Raw genomic sequence first — 22281 nt, 5'->3', positions numbered from 1 at the left:
CGACTAATCATACACCCCGTATTGGCACAACAATAATAGTAAAGGCCTATCTAAGATGAAAGCAAGTAAAACGTGTTTGGAATGAGCATGCCACCATGAACCACATATCGTTTACAGGAATAGCTGAGACATCTAACATGCAGCCACAGGCAACATGCCTTGGCCAATCATGACCGCGACATCTGCCCTTACACAATTTGTCAATATCTCTATCAACCGGCTCTTCATAAACTCAACGTTGTAGGATGAGGCTGACTTTCGGTCTCGCGACGCGCTTCTAGCTGATCTCAATATTGAGGAGTCTTTTCCAACCTACTAGGAGCTATTGAAAATCACTTCACGGTTTGTTAACTCTTCAAGTCTTCTCTGTTGGTGTCTTTCCTACTTTCTTCGCTTGAAACAATTTCTTCTTTGCATGACGTCATACGACCTGCTTTTACTTGATGTTTTCTTGGTCGGAATAATAACATTTCAAGTTACTTACGTGGACAACAGGGTTAGTCTGTATCCATAGGAGCAATTGGATCCTAAATGATGTCTTCCTTATCTTGTGGATAACTTCGACTAGTCCATAGAATTTTCGCACCAGTCTTTGGTTCTTGTTGCTTTGAACTCAAAGTTGATCTAACCTTAACTTATCATAACTCTCTATTTGCTTTGAAATTATCGTGGAAAGTACGGGGATCAATACCTTGCATCTCCAATTGAATCGATTACTAAATATATTATTTCTTTTCAATTTTTTCTTATTTAGGACATAATGAGCCGGGATAGTTTTTCATTTTCAGATGACGAGATGTTTAGGACTTTGTGACATAAGAATTTTGGGGATATAGCTTAGATGGTAGAGCACTCGCTTTGCATGTGAGAGTTATGGGGATTGATACCCTGCATCTCTAGATTTTCTATATTTTCACTATTATTAATGATGGGAAATTTAGGGTTTTACGATGCAAGAATTGTGGGGATGTAGCTTATGATGGAAAATTTAGGGTTTTATGATGCAAGAATTGTGGGGATAGCTTAGATGGTAGAGCTCATTTAGCATGCGAGAGGCAAAGGGATATCCCCATCTCCAAAAGAAACTATTTGTTATTAATATTTTACTTCTATTCAACCTTTCCTTATTTATGACATAATTAGCGGAGATATTTTTTCATTTTCACTAGAATTGATGACGGGACATTTAGGGTTTTCTAATATAAGTATTGTGGGAATGTAGCTTAGATGGTAGATTGCTTGCTTAGCATGCGAGAGGTATGGGGATCGGATCGATACCCCATATCTCCAAAAGAAACTATTCGTTATTACTATTTTATTTCTATTCAATTTTTCCTTATTTATGACATAATGAATAGCGTTATTTTTTTTTATTTTCCTTATTATTGATGACGAGATGTTTAGGATTTTGTGACATAAGAATTTTGAGGATATAGCTTAGATGGTAGAGTGTTTGCATCAAATGTGAGAAGTACTGGTATCGATACCATGCATCAACAAAGTAAACGATTACTAAATAAATTAGTTCTTTTAAATTTTTCCTTACTTACGACATAATGAGCGGGGATAGTTTTTCATTTTCAATATCATTGATGACGGGAAGTTTAGAGTTTTTTTATGTAAAATCATGGGAATGTAGCATGCGAGAGATACGGGGATCGATACCTCGCATCTCCAAAAGAAACTATTCGTTATTACTATTTTATTTCTATTCAATATTTTCTTATTTATGACATAATGAGTAGCGATATTTTTTCATTTTCACTATTATTCATGATGAGAAGTTTAGGGTTTTGTGAAGTAAAAATTGTGGAGATGTAGCTTAGATGGTAGAGCGCTCGCTTTGCATGCGAGTTGTACGGGGATTGATAACCCGCATCTCCAAAAGAAAGTATTTAATTTGTTATTATATTTTTTTCATTTTCACAATTATCGATGCCTCGCATCACCAAACCAAACTATTTGTTAATATTTTGATATTTTTTTATTTTCACTATTATTGATGATGGGACATTTAAGGTTTTATGATGTAAAAATCAAGGGGATGTAGCTCAGATGGTAGAGCGCTCGCTTTGCATGCGAGAGGTACGGGGATCGATACCCTGCATCTCCAGAAATAAGACTATCTATTATTAAAAATAGATTATTTCTTTTTCCTTATTCATGACATGTTGGGTAGCAATATTTCTTCATTTTCACTATTATTGATGACGGGAAATTTAGGGTTTTGTGATGCAATGATTGTGGGGATGTAGCTCAGATGGTAGAGCGCTCGCTTAGCATGTGAGAGGTACAGGGATCGATACCCCGCATCTCCAAAAGAGAGAAATTATTTTTTTAAGTATGAGTTAATTTAAAATGTTATGTATAAGGTGGGTACGAGAGAAAAAGAAAAGATACTTATATAAGGATTTATATCATTATCGCTATGCCATTTTTATAGATAAAAGAGAGTAATGTCCGAGAAGCACATATAGAGAGAGGACTTATTGTAAGTAAAGAAAGCAATCTAGTAGTTGTACTGCTACTTATGGAGAGGGAATTTGAAGAATTCCACAAAAGATAAGAGCTTATAGGATGGCGGTAGCGTCCGATGCATATGACGGAACTTCTTCACAATTGCAATATCTGACCAATGAATGTTATTGTCATTTATAGCTTCTATCACAATAATATAAAATTTGGGGTCAAAGCCTATATGGGACTGAAAAGACTATTCACCACACACTTGTAAATTAAATTATATCTACCACCTCTGAAATTTTCCACGGGAAACCTTCCAACAGCTTGCACTTCTTCATCATTGACATCCTTAATTGGAACTAGATTTTAAGGCAAATCTTCTCCACGACTCACTTTGGAACACTTTTATAGATAGTTTCAACAAACTTACTTTGCTCGTGAATACTTTGGAGTTCAATATTTATAGTTGGAGAACGCTATTCAAATTGATATGGTCGAATCTTACAACAAAGTCTAATTGAGCCTCCCTCTATTAGGAGATAGCTTCGAATCAAATTCCTTAATTTGGACAATGGTTGCATTGTTTTAGTCAAACAACCAAGACTAATGTATTACCAATAGTATAAACATTTTGTACGTGTATTTTCTTACATATTAACAATTGTATACAAATAATAATTAAATTTATGAGTAGAAGTTTGGATGGAGTTTTATTAAATAGGTAATCATAAATTATATCTAAAAATATATAAGTTTTTTTTTTCTTTTTATATACATTTAGGAGAACAAAACAAAGATTAAAAAAGATGTCATTCATGCCATGTTTTAATTTTTATTCTTTCTTATTTCTCAAAGATTAAAAAAAAATTAAAAAAATTATCCTCTCTCAAATATGGCACAGCACAACACAGATGAGGGTAACATTTTTTTATTTCTCTACTATATTAGGCCCTTTGGTTTATTGGCCTTACAAGATGGAGACATGAAGTTTTCTATGTTTGAAATAAATTTGGTTTTAATGTTTTCGGGTTAGCATTGGTATCATCAAAACTTATTTATTTCTTTGAAATGTTCGAGTTTACAATTTACATGTTTTCATTTTTCTACTTTGTCTGCCTGCATTTAGAAATGAAGCAAAATTAGTTTGAGGGTTCTAGGCAGATTGTTATAATTCTAATTTTTAACTAAAAAAAAAAATAGTCTCGTTGTCACCCTTAAAACTACCCTATAGGTATAATCGACCTATTATTTGTTGGCATTTTTTCCTTAATCTTTTGATGATAACAAACCTACCTTCAATTATTAACAATTCTCAGTATTTTTGTCCACGGTGTAAGGTTGGGAACAACGATTTCTTGGTTCACTCAAATTAGAGATAAAACGAAGAAGTTCCAGTCAAAACAAATACCCGACGTGATGATATGGTGGCAAAATTGACACTATGGACCAACCAAATTCAAAACAAGATACCTGACGTGATGATATGGTGAAAAAATTGATGATGTGGTGACAAAATTGACATCATAGATTAGCGGCAAAATTGACATCATAGACCAATCGAAGTATGACATTTATAAATTTGGTATAGTAACAAGGTGGAGTTTTCAATTACATTTATAAAAGTTTTCCATTACTTTTAAATTATAAAATCATTTCAATTACATTTATAAAAGTTTTCGGTTACCTTTTAAATGGCAAGAAATTATAAAGATTTCATTTACATTTATATGTATATATAATAAAATGAATTTAAAATATTTTTAATATTTATTGAAAATAATATATATATATATAAAAATGAAACATGTGGTCTATAATTTTTTATGATACATTTAAAAATAAATAAATATTATTTTTCGTGTTGCACGTTTCGGTTCACGTTTTAGTGGTCCGTATCAATTCCTATTTTTACAACTTGATCACTATTTAAACTCATCACCTCTTAGTATTTTTCACAGCACAACACACAGAACATTTGTTTCCACAATCTAAATTTTTTTAAAAAAGCCTCCATTGTTGCTCCCTACAAAACTTCCAATTTTATTCTTTTTATCTTATTCCTGAGAGAGATGTCTATTATTTAAGAGTGTTGTGGTGTGTTTCTATAAGATTTCAGACAATTGTACTGGTTTGATCCTAAGCCGTTGAAAGGATTGAGTTTGCTCTTGAACTCGTAAAAAGAGCGGTATACCGGTTTGATCCTGAGCCGTGAAAAGGATTGAGTTTGCTCTTGAACTCATAAAAATAGCGGTGTACCGGTTTGATCCTGAGCCGTGGAAAGGATTGAGTTTTCTCTTGAACTCGTAAAAAGAGCGGTGTACCAGTTTGATCCTGAGTCGTGGAAAGGATTGAGTTTGCTCTTGCAGTCGTAAAAAGAGCGGTGTAGCGGTTGGGCTCTGATCCGAGGAAAGAGTCAGAAAGTTTTATTCAAAGTTTTATTCAAATTCCCACTATAAAACTATGGTGTTATATTTTCTAACCCTTTTCGTTCTAAATTATTGTTAAGTTTTATTGCATGGTATCAAGTTTGATTGTTATTAAAAAAAAAATTTAATAATTAGATTGTTGAAACCCTATTCACCCCTCTAGGGTTGTCATATCGATCCAACATTATCCTTCCACCAATAGGAGCAAAGGCAACGTTACTATGTGAAAGTTTCATGTCATTTATTCAACAATAAGGGTGTTAGCATGCATTTGGAAATGAACCCATATTTAAAAAATTTAGATAAAATAGAAAAGAATTGTTATCTCAAAGACAATGATACTATGTGAAACTAGCCTCAAGATGCTTCCTTAACTCTTAGGGGCGGTAAACCAACGGTTCCTTCACCCAAGACCCATGGCCCAACTCCCAACATGGAAGGGATAATCTAGAGAATCATTCCAAGAACCCTAACGGATGGGTTACAAACTCACATTATCAAGCTCGACAACAAACAATGTCGCCGGCAAACTTAGGAAGACTACATGAAATTACGAATATATCAATGTAGGATTTTTTAATTTACCGAGTTTTAAAATGTTAAATTATGTGAAATTACTGGCAAAGAAGAATATTTTAGAGAGCTCTTCCTTTTTATTTAAGATTTTGATATTTATGAAAAGAGAAAATGAATAAAAATAGGAGACATTTTATAGATTTAGGAGGAGTAAGTGAAAACAAAAAGGGAGACCCATTTTCGGTGGGTTCTCGAGGCAGGGATTGCAAGTTAAAACAGGTTGAAAACAAAGTAAAATGTTTTCTCGAAATAAAAAAAGAATTAAAATATAATGAACATATATATTTACATTATATTCGAAATAGAGTTTATAGGTTCATAGTACAAAATAAGGGAAATGTTGAAAAAAATAATTTTAAAACATAAAAAATAGTTGGTGTTGTTTAATTGTAAGTTGGGCAACTACTCTTAATTAAATGAAAGATATGGAGTATATGGAGTACAAAGTTGACTAATTATAAGATTTTAACCATGTTCATAGTGGGTGCTTGGATACCACACTCTTTTCTTAATGTACATGGAATCGGTAATTATTCTTATTTCTTTTCCCTTTAGACACTCGGTGGTCGGGAGTAAATCGAACAAAGTGTCTGTCCAAAATAAAAGGGCCCAACCAAATTTGAACTGGTGACCTCTTGATCTGCAGTCAAATGCTCTACCACTGAGCTATGGACCCATTTTGCATGATTTCAACTTTAGTGACTCATTCTACAGAGTGTCAATCCAAAAGTGTAAAAAGTGTCTGTCCAAAATAAAAGGGTCCAACCAAGTTCAAACGGGTGACCGGTCAAATTCTCTACCACTGAGCCATGGATCCATTTTGTAGGATTTTAACCTTAGTGACCCCGTAGACATAGTGTCGGTCCAAAAAGTGTAACAAATTTCTATCCTAGATAGAAGGGCCCAACTAGGTTCGAATTGGTGACCTCTTGATCTGCAATTAAATGCTCTAACATTGAGCTATGGTCCCATTTTGTATGATCTTAATCTTAATGACCCCTTCTACAGATTATCGGTCCAAAAGTGACCCTACCGAATCGACTATGGACCAATTTTGTATAAATTGGTGGATTACCTATCAGGAATTAAACACAGGTCGTTAGATTCAAAGTCGAAAGTGCTAACCACTACACCATAGAACCACTCGTTAAACTTTATTTTGGCAGCGATTTTGATAAGCGTCAACAACGCTGGATTTTGCAAAGCTAGAGGTCGTAGTATGCTTACAGACTTTCACAAGGTGTTTTCAACTTCTTTTATAGGTAATTGAACTTTTGAGTCCATGTTGGATTAGTATGAGTTTAAGAAGACAGAGGACATAAGAGAGACTTTGTTAGAAACTCACCCATAGGTAATCTCCCAAGATGTTTTCAACTTCTTTTATAGGTAGAATTTTAGAATCAAACCACAACAAAATTTACTTCTATCTAGCAAAATTATTTTTTGTTTGAAACAAGATTATAGATAAATTTAAAATCCAAGAAAACGGATCTGAGTTTGATATTATTTGATTTTGGGTATGGACACAACTAGCTGATTTCTTTTGATTACATTAATGAATGTATGTAGATGTTTACAGTGTTGATCTTAATGGTTTTAGAAAATATCAACACATTATCAATATAAACTATCGAAATTTTTTGAAAGGATTGAAAATATCATTCATAATCTTCTGAAATTCGGATGGAGCGTTTGTTACCCTAAATGACATGACGTTCCCCTCATATTTTCTAATTGGACATTAAATGCTATTTCATATTTGTCCTTTTAAGAAATTAGAATTTTCCGAAATCCCAATTTCATGTCGAATTTTATAAAAACATTTGACTCTAAATTCTTTTTATCAAATCATTTTTGTTTTGGATTGGATATCTTATTTATTCTAAAACCTTATTCAAAGGTTTGCAGTTAATTACTGGTATCAGAATTTCTAGTTTTTTTTCACCATGTTGTTGACCTAAAATGTCAGAAATGACCACCTACTCTTTGGAGACCTTATCAGTTTCCTCTACAAAATATCACCTAAAATGTCACAGTATTTAGTGTTTGGTACTTTTTAATTTAACCCTAGGGTTCTATTTACAGTGAACTTGTGATTATTTTTGTCAAATTATATATTTGAATACCTAATAAATTAAGATATAATATCTTATTTAAATAATATTAAAATGTGGTAGAATATCATAATATATGTTTAATTAATATGAATATCATTCAAATTTCAAATATATATTTTTATTTAATGTTTATGATACACATCAATTATTTTAATATTTAACATATCAAATACGTTAATGTGTTTTGATATTATACTTCAAGACTATAGGAACTTTCTCAGAGGACCTGAGAGTTACATCGGCCCACAATGCATCTCATGGACGATGCAAAACTATGGTGGCGCTTGAAGGTGAATTGTATGAAAAACTGGTCATGCACCAAAAAATTATGGGAAGACCATTGATGGAATTGAAGCAATCGACGCTCCCTTGTATGGGTTTCCAATCAAAGACCTAATGTTTGATGTTGACTCTTTTGAAGAAAGAGCCACGTGATCGAACAACAAGAAACGTGGCGGTATCTCTGAGAACTCTATCACACACATAAAAAAAACGTGTCAAAGACATTACACAGAAAATCTGGCTTTCATCGAGGAGACCCGAGTTTGATTCTCGACAATGAAATTTTATTTTCTTATTTCTTTTATTTTATAGTTTCATCTTTTGTCACTAATTATATTTAAACTTTACCTAGGTTTGAGAAGCACTATAATGGATGAGTTCAATAGTATCTTAAATTCAAAAGACTTTTATGAACTTGATTTGAGAGGCACTATAATGGTCAAGTTCAATAGTACCTTAGATTAAAAAGACTTTTATGAACTTTGAACCTTTAATAGTGTTATGTCATAGATATTTGGTTCAATTTCAACAAGTGAGGTTGAGGTCATTCAAATGGTTAATGTGATAATTCGGTCATTTTCAAGGTCTCTTTTGTTGAACGCCATCATGGCTGAGATGACTGAGATGAGCACCAGAGTGAGTTTGACAAGGAGGGTCGTAGAGAACCACACCCCAAGCCAAGCTCATGTTGGGCTTAACAAACTGAAAATCCAAAAACACAAACCCTTAAATGGGAACCAGGATGCAAAGGAATTAAAAAAACTTTATTTTTGACGTTGAACACTACTTGAAGGTTACAGGAACTTGCTCATAGGACCTAAGAGTTACGTTGGCCACAATGCATCTCATGGACGGTAGCGCTCGAAGGTGGATGATATAAAAAATGGGTCATGCACCATAAACTCATGGGAAGACCGTTGATGGAATCGATGCAATCGATGCTCCCCTTGATGGGTTGCCAATTAAAGACCTGACGTTTGATGTTGACTCTTTTGAAGAAAAAGCCACACGATCGAACACCTCAAAATGTCGTGGTAGCTCTAAGAACTCTATTATACGACCTGAGAGTTGAGGGCTACAGGAACTTTCTCATACGACCTGAGAGTTACATTAGCCACAATGCATCTCATGGACGATGCAAAACTATGGTAGTGCTCGAAGGTGAATGGTATAAAAAATGGGTCATGCACCATAAACTCATGGGAAGATCGTTGATGGAATCGATGCAATCGACGCTCCCCTGGATGGGTTGCCAATCAAAGACCTAACATTTGATATTGATTCTTTTGAAGAAAGAGCCACAGAATCGAACAGCTCGAAACGTCACGGTAGACCTGAGAACTCTAACACACATAGGGAAGGACGTGTCGAAGAGTTAGACATTAAGCAAAAGATCATGCTAAAACTCATCAGCGATCGGACAAAATATTTCAGGACATCTACACCAAAAATCCATTGTCGTCCAGCGGTCAGGATATCTGGCTTTCACCCAGGAGACCCGAGTTTGATTCCCGGCAATGGAATGTTATTTTCTTATTTGATTTTATTTTATAGTTTCTATCTTAGACTAAAAAGACTTTTTATGAACATCGTACCTTTGTCAGAGTTATGTTATAGATATTTTGTTCAATTTCAAATGGTTAATACGATAATCCAGTCGTTTTCGAGGTCTCTCTTGTTGAACGACATCATGGTTGAGATGAGCAGGTGATTCAAATGGTTAATGCGATAATCCAGTCGTTTTCGAAGTCTCTCTTGTTGAACGACGTCATGGTTGAGATGAGAAGGTGATTCAAATGGTTAATGCGATAATCCAGTCATTTTTTAGGTCTCTCTTGTTGAACGACGTCATGGTTGAGATGAGCACTCGAGTGAGTTTGACAAGTTTGGCTGTAGAGAACCACACCTCAAGCCAAGTTCATGTGGGCTTAACAAACTTAAAATCCAAGAACACAATCCCTTAAATGTAAACTGGGATGCTAAGGAATTAAAAAGCTTTATTTTTTACGTAGAACAATACTTGAAGGTTACTGTTACTTGCTCATAAGACCTAAGAGTTACGTTGGTCACAATGCATCTCATGGATGATGCAAAACTATGGTGGCGCTCGAAGGTGAATGCTATAAAAAATGGGTCATGCACCATAAACTCATGGGAAGATTATTGATCCAATCGATGCAATCGACAATCCTTTGGATGGGTTGCCAATCAAAGACCTGATGTTTGATGTTTGATGTTTACCGTTTTGAAGAAAGAGCCACACGATCGAACAGCTCGAAACGTCGCAGTAATTCTGAGAACTCTATCACACACATGAAAGGACGTGTCGAAGAGTTAGACATTACCCAAAACATCATAGTAAAACTCTTGAGCGATTAGACAAAAGACTTTAGGACAGCTACACCAAAAATTCATTGTTGTCCAACGGTTTGGATATTTGGCTTTCACCTAGGAGATTCTGGTTTGATTCTCTGAAATTGAATATTATTTTCTTATTTCTTTTTATTTTATAGTTTCATCTTTTGTCACCAATTATATTTAAACTTTACCTCATTTTGAGAGGCACTTTAATGGTCAAGTTCAATAGTATCTTAGATTAAAGACTTTTATGAACATCGTACCTATGTTAGTGTTATGTTCTAGATATTTGTTTCAATTTCAACAAGTGGGGTTGAGGTGATTCAAATGGTTAATGCGATAATCCGGCTATTTTCGAGGTCTCTCTTGTTGAACGCCATCATGGTTGAGATGAGCACCCGAGTGAGTTTGACAAGGAGACTCGAATTTAAACTTTACCTACGTTTGAGAGGCACTATAATGGTCAAGTTCAATGGTATTTTAGATTAAAAAGACTTTGTTAGTGTTACTTTGTACCTTTGTTAGTGTTATGTTATAGACATTTGGTCAAGTTCAACAAGTGGGGTTGAGGTGATTCAAATGGTTAATGTCACTTTATTTGATTCAAATTGTTAATGTGATAATCCAGTTGAATAGTTACAGGTGCGGTGAACGTGAAGATTAAACACGTGACCTTCTGAGCTATCCCTGCTAACATTAAAAATAAAAATTCACAAGTAAAGTTATTTCCAATAATTCATTATATTTCAAAAAGAAATAATAATCAACTAAACTATAAAGTGCAATGAATGCAGATCGAACCAAGACTTTCCAATATTCAATCTAATGCTCTCCCAACTAAGCCATTCCAGATAACATAAAAAATTAATAATCACAAGTTTTAGATTGAATAGGCAAGTTATGCAACTTAGTCAACCTATGCCAGTTGGACAAAAAAACTGTATTTCCACTAATACATTATATTTTAAACATAAATAATCACTAATTTTGGAAGGAATAGTTGTGCAATGTGAACCAAGTGCGGTGAACGTGGATCGAACACGTGACCTTCAGATCTTCAGTCTGACGCTCTCCCAACTGAGCTATCCCCGCAATCATTAGATATGAAAATTCATCAGTAAAGATATTTTGGCTGATTCATTGAGATTTCAAAAGAAATAATGACTAATTTTTTTATTGAATAGTTAGGTTATGCAAATAGAAACAGGTGCGGTGAACGTGGAGATCAAACACGTGACCTTCAAATCTTAAATCTGACGCTCTCTAAACTGTGCTATCCCTGATAACATTAAAAATGAAAGTTTTTAAGTAAAGGTATTTCCGCTAATTAATTTAAATTTTAGAAAGAAATGATTACTAATTTTAGATTGAATAGTCAAATTGTGCAACGTGAACCATGTGTGGTGAACGCGGATCAAACACAAGACCTTCAAATCTTCAATCTAACGCTCTCTCAACTGAACTATCCACACTACTATTAAAAATGAAAATAAATCAGTAAAGGTATTTTCGCTACTTCATTGAAATTTTAAATAGAAATAATCACTAATTTTTAATAAGATATTCAAGTTATCCAACTTGTATAAGGTGCGGTGAACTAGAACACGTTAGGTATTTTCGATAATTCATTGAGATTTCAGAAAGGAACAATGACTAATTTTAGATTGAATAGTCGGGTTATGCAACTAGAATCAGTTGCGGTGAACGTGGAGATCAAACACGACCTTCAAATCTTCAGTCTGACGCTCTCCCAACAGAGCTATCCCCGCTAATATTAAAAATGAAAATTCATAATTAAAGGTATTTCCGCTAATTCATTATGTTTAAAAAAGAAATAATCACTAATTTTAGATTGAATAAGCAAGTTATGTTTTTAGATTGTATAGTCAGGTAATAAACTTGTATTAGGTGCGTTGAACGTGGATAAAACACGTGTGACCTTCAAATCTTCAGTCTAACAATCTCCAAACTAAGCTACTCTTGCTAACATTAAAAATGAATATTCATCAGTAAAGGTATTGGGTACACTTCTGGAAATTCAACAAAAGGCAATAGTATTAGACCGAGATGCCAGATTTCAATCTCGCTTCTGAAAAATTCAACAAAAGGCATTGGGTACGCAGTTATAGTATGACATTCCACCCATAAATAGATTGTCAAACAGAAATGCTCAAGCAAATATTGGAAGACATGTTGAGGGTATATGTGATGGATTTTGCAGGAAGCTGGGATAAGTACCTACCCCTTATGAAATTCGCTTATAATAATACTTGCCAAGCCACCATAAAAATGGCCACATACGAGGTTCTTTATGGACGAAGATTTCGATCCCCTCTCTTTTCGGAAGAAGGGGGGCAAACGACAACTATTGGGCCAGAGCTGGTGCAAATTACCAACACCGCAGTCCAGAAGATTAAAGCTAGGATACAGACCGCACAAAGCCGAGAGAAAAGCTATGCAGACCTAAGGCGCAAGGACATGGAATTGTAGGTAGGGGATCATATATTCCTAAAGGTAGCACCCCATGAGAGGGGTGCTCAGGTAGGGTGAGAAGGGGAAGCTAAGCCCTAGGTTTATCCCTCCCTTTGAGATATTAGAAAGGATTGGATCTGTGGCCTATAGAATCGGGCAATGCCCAAACATGTCTGCAGTACATAATATCTTTCATGTATCCATACTACGGAAGTATACCCTAGATCGTTCGCATGTACTGGCTCATGAAACTCTCTTCTTGAGAGATGACCTAACGTATAAAGAAGACCCGATTCAAATAATAGACAAGAAAGTCAAATGATTGAGAAACAAGGAAATCTCTCTCGTTAAGGTCGTATGGAAGAATCATAGAGTAGAAGAAGCCACTTGGGAAACAGAAGGCAAATAAGAACCTTGTACCCTGACCTATTTTAGAATAAGCACTTTCGATGACCGAAAGTTTTCAAAGGAGAGGAGAATTTGCAACACTCAAGGTCTCCAATAAGAGACAGTGTATAATCCGTACAAGGTTGTATCTAGAAGCAAAGAACAAGTAAAATTGAAAAAACATTAAGAAAATGGCACTTTTTCTAATTTTTATAAACTTCCCGAATCATTAAATTTTTTATAGAATAAGAATTACAAGGAGCTTAAAAAAGGAAGGCTCCAATCGGAGAAAACTTTTCTAGCAGAAGATTCAGAAAAATCAAGAATGAAATTATAGAAATTCTAGACGTTTCAATGATAGTGGAAAATCCGTCTATAAATTATGAATTAGGGTAGACTATTAGGGGCAAGAAGCAAGCTTAATCGAGTACCCAATCGAGAGATACAAGTTTTTTGTTTTGGGGCATCGTGTTCATGGGTTTACCTCGAATTCGAGAACTATAGTCCACTATTCATTTCCAAACTTGTTCCTGCACCTTCTAAATAAGTTTACCCATAAGTTTGGTGAAGGAAAGAGGTCCTCAAAGTGCTAGTAGGTTTTCACACGAATTAGTCCACGTTAGGTTACCCTCTAATGTTTTCCTAAGCTAAAACCGCAACTCCTAAAGCCTAACCCATGACATTATGTATAAACCTAGGTTCATCAATAATCCATGTACCAAGTACCTAGAACTATGTGAATAACATGCTGAATAAGTTGCTAGGATCCATACCCAGAAGTAACCATTATCTGCATTACGATGTGTACTAAAAGGCCACTATTCTTCTTTAGGTAGGATGTCCTGCAATATGTATCATGAGCTGGATGTTATGATAGGCCTACCTTTCCCATCAGCTAAACGAGATGTCCTGCACAACGATTTACCAGTAGGATTACATGATTATGACAACACCACTCATGTGTTCCTGGGGAGAAAATTGAATATTAGTTTAGGGGAAGGTTTTCAGGATCATTATATGATACATGACACGATGACCTCTAAGTTCTAAGATCCTGAAAACATAACAAGAAGTAATATCCTAGCTTAAGGTCGCGATTAAGAACTTACTAGTAGGCTACTTACTAAGTTTTACACACTCAATGTTTATCATTTTTTTTCAAGTAACTAAGAGTTGGTCGTGGATGACTGGACTTTGGAGGTGGGCCATGTACTAACTTCTATTTTTAATCTAGTAGTTTTTCTTCTTCTTTTGAGTCTGGTTCTTATTTTGTGTTTGTAACGAATATGTATATGTAACACCCAAAAAATGAAGAAAATTAGCTCCCATAAGAATAAGCCACTCATGAAAGACCCAAAGGATAGAAAGGAAAAAAATTAAAGGATTAAGCAAGAACAAAGGACTTAGTTAAGTCACTCGTGTACCACCCTTTTGCAAAGGATGGGAAAGGAAAAAGTAAATCAAAAGGGCAAAAAAGTCATTTTATCAATTATCAAGAATCTTTCCGGATTTGTAATTTCTTATCTAGAAGGAATATCAAGATTAAAAAAAAGCTAAAAATGATCAAAAAGCGATGAGCAATTTGTAGAAAAATTATAATTTTTCGAGAAAAATAATAATAAAATATTTGGAAAGTGGCAAATTACCAAAATACCCCTAGAAGAATGGATAATTACAGAAATGCCACTATAATTAGAATCAAAGCATCTACCGTGACCATCCGAGCAAAATCCTTCGAACTCAAATTTCAACCGTCGGATCTCCTCCAAACTTTGCTATGATCTAGAACGAACACGCACGGATCATCACATCCAACGACTAGTATTCAAAGCCATGGTCGGTAAGGATATGATCGGAGTTGATATCTCCGAAAAATTATCCAGAAAGTTTGATCTCTAAATAACGAAGATTCTGGAGCTCTCAATGTCGGTTTAAGCTACTCCTATAAAGTCTTAAGTAGGAGCAACAATACGGAATAAGAATCGAGAAAGGCCGATCCCCCAATCGAAGGCAATAAGCGTTTAGATTGTGGGTCTCCTACTCTCAGGTTTCTTCCAAATTCGAGAGCAATCCTCCACCATTTCTCTTCAAACTTCTACATAACGAAGAATCTGGAGCTCTCACTGTCGGTTTAAGCTCCTCCTATAAAGTCTGAGTAGGAGCAATAATACAGAATAAGAATCGAGAAAGGTCGATCCCCCAATCGAAGACGATAAACGTTTAGATTATGGGTCTCCTACTCTCAGATTTCTTCCAAATTCGAGAGCAATCCTCCACCATTTCTCTTTAAACTTATTCCTACCATTTCTCAACAAGATTAACCACAAGTTCTATGAAGGAATAGAGTGCTGAAAGTGCCTAGAAACCATTCCCCCAATTCAATCAGCCATTGAAGAACTTCAAGAAAAACTTGAAAATCCAATCCGAGGATACATGATGATTCGTCGAGCAAGAATGATTCCAATCAGTTTCCGCACCTATAAGGAATGCTTCCATAGAAGACCACGAAGAAAAATAACCTCGAGAGCGTGTCGAATTGAAGGAAATAGGTTTCAAAATTAAATTGGGGATAAGAGTCGAATTCCTATCTACGATCTCTTTTCCTTCAAATTAAGGATTCCTCTAACTTCAGAGGAAGAAGTTGAGTAAACTTGAGGAAGGAATCGAGAGATGAAACATCGTAGAACAAGCTACCCAAGAGATCGAAAATTTGGCGTTTTGAGTGAGTTGCATACCGAGAACGATTTTTGGAAATTAAGGTCTTACACTCGAAGACGTTCCTCCAAACCAATTCCTTTACCCTGAAGAAAGGATATGGAAGAGGTTCAATGAAGAAATAGGGCCTTGAAACCCCTAGAATCGGCTACCCAATAAGAAATCCTTTGTTTTATCTCCAGCGATAAATCAGATTTTGGATGAACTTTGGAACCGAATATCTTAGGCTACTATCCACGAGAAGGTATCAAATCAAATCCCTAGCCCTTCCTTGTAATACCCATCTTTAAGTTTCACGAAGAAATCGAGGAGAGAAATGCTGTAAATGTGGCTGGACAGGCCGAGTTTTAGATGGCGGCGACGCGAAAAATGCGCATCTTCTTCCTGTTGAGAGGAAGAAAACGATGATATGGCCAGTTCAACTGAACTGTCCAAGTCAACTCAAAATTTGACCTTTTCTCGGGTTTTCTCAATTTTAACCCCATTCTAGACCGATTCTCATAGAAAATCTTATGGTTTCAGAAACTAGAAACAATAAGGAGTATGTGGAAGGAAATTTGAAGTAAGTCAGATACTAGAAGCTCAAGAATGGACGTCCCAAACGTCGACGACGAGGCAAGTAGCCACCTTGGACTTTTTGTTAAGAAATAAGTAGAAATTTCTTGGATTTTCATATGAACCCTAAACCAAGTATGAATTAAGGATATATGAAAGAAAAACCCAAAGAACCGTGAGTTAAGACCCTGAACCGATCAAATAGCTCGAGATTTAAGTAACGTTAAAATAACCCACTATATGAGCTCCGCTGCATATCAAATTTTAATACTGAGCATATTATATTATGTTGAGGTTAGATATGAAATTTGGTGGTCATTGGATAAGGATAAGTAGGTAAACAAAGAAACGGTGCAAAATGACCATAATGCCCCTAAGGTAATTTACCTTCGGTTCATGACCTAGATGACCTTCAAATGCTATGAAATTCATCAGTAGATCTTATTTTATGAAATGTTATATGAATTCTTATCCCAAGAGGTTATATAAGGTAACGAAGTTTGGGAGTAATTGAAAAATTTTAGTTAGCAAAACCAAGATATGGGAGAAAATGCTCATCACGATCCATATGACCTTTGCCATGAAGCACGATGTTTATAAGTTCTGTAGTCAATGTTGCCAATGTTTGCTGCACACAAAAATGATAGGGATGTTAAATTTTTAAGTCAGTTTTGGAGAGTATGGTGGATAAATTGGGTACCAAATTATTGTTCTCAACTTCATGTCATCCTCAGACTCATGAGCAAACTGAGGTAGTTAATAAAATATCAGCAGCATTGCTTAGGGCTATTATTTATAAGAATATTAAGTCATAAATTGGGTAACAAATTATTGTTTTCAACTACATGTCATCTTCAGATTAATGAGCAAACTGAGGTGGTTAATAGAACACGAGGAGCATTGCTTAGGGCTATTATTTGTAAGAATATTAAGTCTTGGGACGAATGTTTACCACTCATTGTTCTCTTTTTGAAGTTGCTTACGAATTTAATCCACTTACGCGTCTTGATTTGCTTTCTATTCATTCTAATATTTTTGTGAGTAAAGCAGCCACAAGTAAGGCAAATGGGATCAAAACATTGCATAAAGAGGGGAAGGAGTCAATTGAGAAACAAAATTTCAATGTTGCTACAAGAATTAACAAAGGACGGAATGAAATCATTTTTCGAACTAGTAACTGGGTTTTGATACATTTTCGCAAGGAGTGATTCCAATCTCAAAGGAAGACAAAGTTACATCCAAGAGGGGATGACCCTTATCAAGTCCTTGAAAGAATTAATAACAATGCATATAAAATGACTTAAGGGGATCGAGATTAAATCTCAGCCACTAACTTCTTTTGTGGGAGACTATAAATACTCACAAATTATTTTGTAAAAAAAAGATTTATGAGGAATGAAATTGATCTCTCAAGTTGAGAAGTTCCCCTTCGAAATTCGAGCATCGCGTGTGAGCCATGCAGTCACGCTTTGACATTGTGTGGTTGAGTGAAATTCTCAACCTTCTACTTATTTTTGGGATTTCTTTTCTCTGTATTCATTGTAATTTATAGTGATACAAACAAGTTTATTCTTGTAGGGAATGTATTAAGCACATGGATTTATTAATTACGGTGAACTTTTGTATAAAACGAAGTAAATACAAATGGAGTAACATGAGACAGAAGTAAACATAGTAATAAAAAGAAACTACATAAACTTAAAGGAAGTTAATCCCATTTTACAATATAAATATTGTTCAATTGTAGCGAAGAATCCATATCAATCTATGTTTGGAAAACTAAAATAAAGAAAAAAATAAATAAATAAAAATATTTTTCAAAAACTTAGTTTGGTTCAAATTCAATTTTTTTTTTTTTTTTTTTTTTTTTTTTTTTTTTATAAAAGGATAAAACACATAATTTTGAAGTTAACATGTGAAGTTAACATGACAATAATAGTAGGTTCTAAAGCACAAAAATATGTGTATAAATTTCATATATGGAGGTGCGGAAAACATATACACACGGGCAACTAAAAATGATAGATCCACTATAAGGGCATTTGGTCTAGTGGTATGATTTTTTTTTTACAAATTAGGTGGAATGAACAAACAAAAATAATGAGTTTAAAATTACCAAACAAAATATCAATTTTCAAATGGAATGGAGAATAAGACCATTCGAAAAAAGAAAAGGACAAAAGAAAAATATTAAATACATTTTCAACTAATGCATTTAGTTGAGAGATATTATGGCCAATATAAGAAAAATATAGCATTAACTAATTTTCATGGACACATTTGGATCCTTAGCATACTAAAATGACTGTTATTATTGGTATCAAACGAATAACAATTCATATCAGCTAAATCTTCCAATTGATAATTAGGCCAGAGAAAGAACTTGAATTTATTTTTATATCTATCAACATGTTTGCTACTTTTATCTAAAACTTGATCACGAATTTTTCTTATTTGCATTGTAAAATTATGTATTTCTATGGATATCATTTCTATTTCTAGAATTGAAACAAAAACATGTGGATAAATTTCAAATATTGAGGCGCATAAAAGATATGGACCAACAACTAAAAATGATAGATCCACTACAAGGCATTTGGTCTAGTGGTATGATTCTCGCTTCGGGTGCGAGAGGTCTCGAGTTTGATTCTCAAAATGCTCCCAACAATTATATAAAATTGAAGCATGCAATATAATAAGATTTGAAATAGGTTTTTTTTTTAAACCTTGAACGAAGAAGTAATTGAGATGGATATTTGGAAAGAAAAAAAAAAAGGAAACTATATTTAATATAACATGTTAATTGAAGAGAGCAAACAACAAGAATAAACACACAAAGGAAATTTGTGTATGTATAATTCTCTTCAAATCTTGGAAACTATGAGGATTCCTCTCCTTTCTTGACATAAAGACTTACTTTTTCGGGACTTGGACCATAAACAGTCATCTACTCTTACTCCTACTCCCTTCTCTAAGAATCAACATAGCATAATCATTCCATGAAGGCCGAGGTAGTCTTATAAAAGAAGATGAGGGTACCACTTTCAAATCATTCCATGAGGACTTGAGAAAGTTTTGTAAAAGAAGATGAGGGTACCACTTTCTATTGCAGAATTTCTATGTGAATAGAGAATGAACCATATTCTTGGGAGACAAGATAGAACCTCGAGCCTAACTTCAAAGGCATTACACAAATTGTTCTATGATATTTTTCTAGGAACTCTTTGTTATGTTGTCCGCTGAAGGTTTCAGGAAAGGGACACAGATTCTCTATTGCACTGATCTCCCAATAGAAGTTTTACCTAGGTCATCTATCGTCACAACCCTTTTAAGGAAGATACGCCCAAATAACCAGTGAACAATAACATTTAAATAAGTTTCAGAGAGCGAGAAGAGGATTGTGATAGAAGTTGCCCTAGGTAAACTTCTTTAAATGTCTTAGCCAATCATGACCTCATAATGAGGAGTCTCTTGGACAACAATAACATACGGACAACAAATGTCTTAGCCAATTGTGACGGTCATGATTGCTCAAGGCGTGTCGCCCAAATAATCGGTAAACAATAACATTGCACAAATAACCGCCTTGGACAACAAATCGTTTACAAGAATGGCTGAGACATGCAACATGCAACCACAGGCAACACGCCTTGGGCAATCATGACTATGACATCTGCCCCCACACAATTTATTGGATGAGGCTGACTTTAGGTCTCTTGATGCGCTTCCAGCTGATCTCATAATGAGGAGTCTCTTCCAACCTACTAGGTGCTGTTGAAATCACTTCTCGGTTTGTTGAGTCTTCATGTCTTCTCTGTTCGTGTCTTTCCTACTTTCTTCGCTTGAAACTTTTTTCTTATTTGTATGACGTCATACGACCTGCTTCTTCTTGATGTCTTTTGGGTCGAAATAATAACGTTTCAAGTTACTAACGTGGACAACAAGGTTAGTCCGCATCCATAAGAGCAATTGGATTCTATATGATGTCTTCATAATCTTATGGATAACTTTAACTAGTTCATAGTATTTTCACACCAGTTTTTGGTTCTTGTTGCTTTGAACTCGAAGTTTATCTGAACTTAACTTATATGAACTCTTTATTTTTCTTGAAATTATTGTGGTTGACGCTTCCGACTGACCCTTTTCTTCATCCGTCTAGATGATATTTCTGTGTGAACAGGTGTTGCTTCAGTGGTTTGTTTCTGTCTCCCTTCTTCAGTATCTAACCTTGTTTTTGTCTCTTCTGGTGGGGATAAATCCATTATCTGACCTTGTTTTGCGTCGTGGTGTTCATGTAGTGGCAACAAGGTTTCTATTGAGGTTGGCTCACTCGAGCTCCCCTTTTTAATTACAACAGTAGCAGCAAGCGTAGATTCATCATGGCTATGATTCTTTCTCAACTGTAGTATCGACATCATTTTCAACTCTCTTGGTTGATGGATGTTTTTCTGATGATCATCGGGTTAGACTCCATTACTACTAGACATTTTGCTAGGGGCATGTAAATGACTTTGTGTTTCAGCAGGACGTTCATTCCTGACACGACGTCGAAGTCATCCATTTCAACTATCACTAAACAATTTGCCTAGTCCAAGGCTCCAGCTTGATTAGAGTTCTCATTGTGACTCCTAAGACAGGTAAAGCTTCCAATTTGACGGCGTTCATCTTTCCTGTATCTTGATGCCAAAGGATGTTAAAATATTTTGCATCTGTCTCCATCATGAGTTGTGGGTGGCTCTAGAGTTGACAATGGTGTTCCTTACTACTTTGTGCTTTACCCAAACCTCGACATACATAATATATATATATATTCATTTAACTATAACACATATGGTCCATGAAAGAATTGTAACTCTTATGCTCATTAATATTATAATGGCTACTACCTAAATTATAACCTAAAGTTGATAATTGATGTCCAATTAGCCAACCCTAAATTTGTAATCATTGTGGAGTGATTGAAATTACAATGGAAGTAGTTTAAACTCCTAGTACCTTAAAGGAAGTTGGTCTCTTCTAATAAAACACGAAGTTCTCTTTAATATCATTAATACAATTATGTTAGACATGAAACTACAACTGCGTTCAATTTAACTCCATTTTATTGTCATCTTGAATGACGTGTGAATATATATTCTTGATTTACCTTGATATTTCATATTAGTTAAGCTTTTTGCAAAATCACAATTAGACAACAACAAAGATGAACTTTGGTCTGTTTATTATTTTAAAGAAAACCTCTTTCTCCATCTTATTCCTAATAACTCTGCAACTAAATTCATATTATGTTAAGAAAAAAAATTTTTACTCGCAAGAAGTAAAATATGCAATTTTAACTAAAATTTCAGCTAAACAAATTTTATTGCCATACAACATTGATGACAATTATAGCCTTCAAACAAAAACTAGAGTAGTTGTGGTGAACGGGATAGAAACTCTAGTGTTCATCCATTAATATACAACCACTACCTAAATTATGACCTAAAAATTTGAAAACATAAGTTGTAGTTGAAATATGGGTTGTGACAGATTGGTATTAGAGCAGCTAGATTTTAAATTATATAGATTTTTTCTTAGGTTAAAGAGTCGTATATCTCTATGACTCAGCTCGATGACACGTCTCTCCGTGACCAAGTAAACATAAGTCAAATAGGTCATCTGTTGTCACAATCCTTTCTTTCTAGCAACTTTTCAGTCAAATAGGTCATCTGTTGTCACAATCCTTTCTTTCTAGCAACTTTTCAGTCAAATATGTCATCTGTTGTCACAATCCTTTCTTTCTAGGAACTTTTCAGTCAAATAGGTCATATGTTGTCACAATCCTTTCTTTCTAGGAACTTTTCAGTCAAATAGGTCAAATAGGTCATCTGTTGTCACAATCCTTTCTTTCTAGGAACTTTTCAGTCAAATATGTCATCTGTTGTCACAAT

At 34.7% G+C, this 22281-nt stretch overlaps 3 non-coding genes across 3 annotated transcripts; 1 reads left to right on the top strand and 2 right to left on the bottom strand.

Moving 5' to 3' along the window:
• The first annotated feature begins 2040 nt into the window (after positions 1–2040).
• Positions 2041–2113, top strand: TRNAA-UGC (transfer RNA alanine (anticodon UGC)). Its single transcript has one exon. It is a non-coding gene; the product is annotated as a tRNA-Ala (tRNA).
• A 3956-nt stretch (positions 2114–6069) lies between these two features.
• Positions 6070–6141, bottom strand: TRNAC-GCA (transfer RNA cysteine (anticodon GCA)). Its single transcript has one exon. It is a non-coding gene; the product is annotated as a tRNA-Cys (tRNA).
• Positions 6142–11241: 5100 nt separating this feature from the next.
• Positions 11242–11314, bottom strand: TRNAF-GAA (transfer RNA phenylalanine (anticodon GAA)). Its single transcript has one exon. It is a non-coding gene; the product is annotated as a tRNA-Phe (tRNA).
• Between the last annotated feature and the right edge of the window lie 10967 nt (positions 11315–22281).

The sequence above is a fragment of the Cucurbita pepo genome, chromosome 16 (assembly GCF_057944985.1).
Source record: "Cucurbita pepo subsp. pepo isolate OVF chromosome 16, ASM5794498v1, whole genome shotgun sequence".
Taxonomy (NCBI): domain Eukaryota; kingdom Viridiplantae; phylum Streptophyta; class Magnoliopsida; order Cucurbitales; family Cucurbitaceae; genus Cucurbita; species Cucurbita pepo.
Note: the sequence above shows the minus strand (reverse complement) of the source record. Positions and strands in the feature narration are given on the sequence as shown.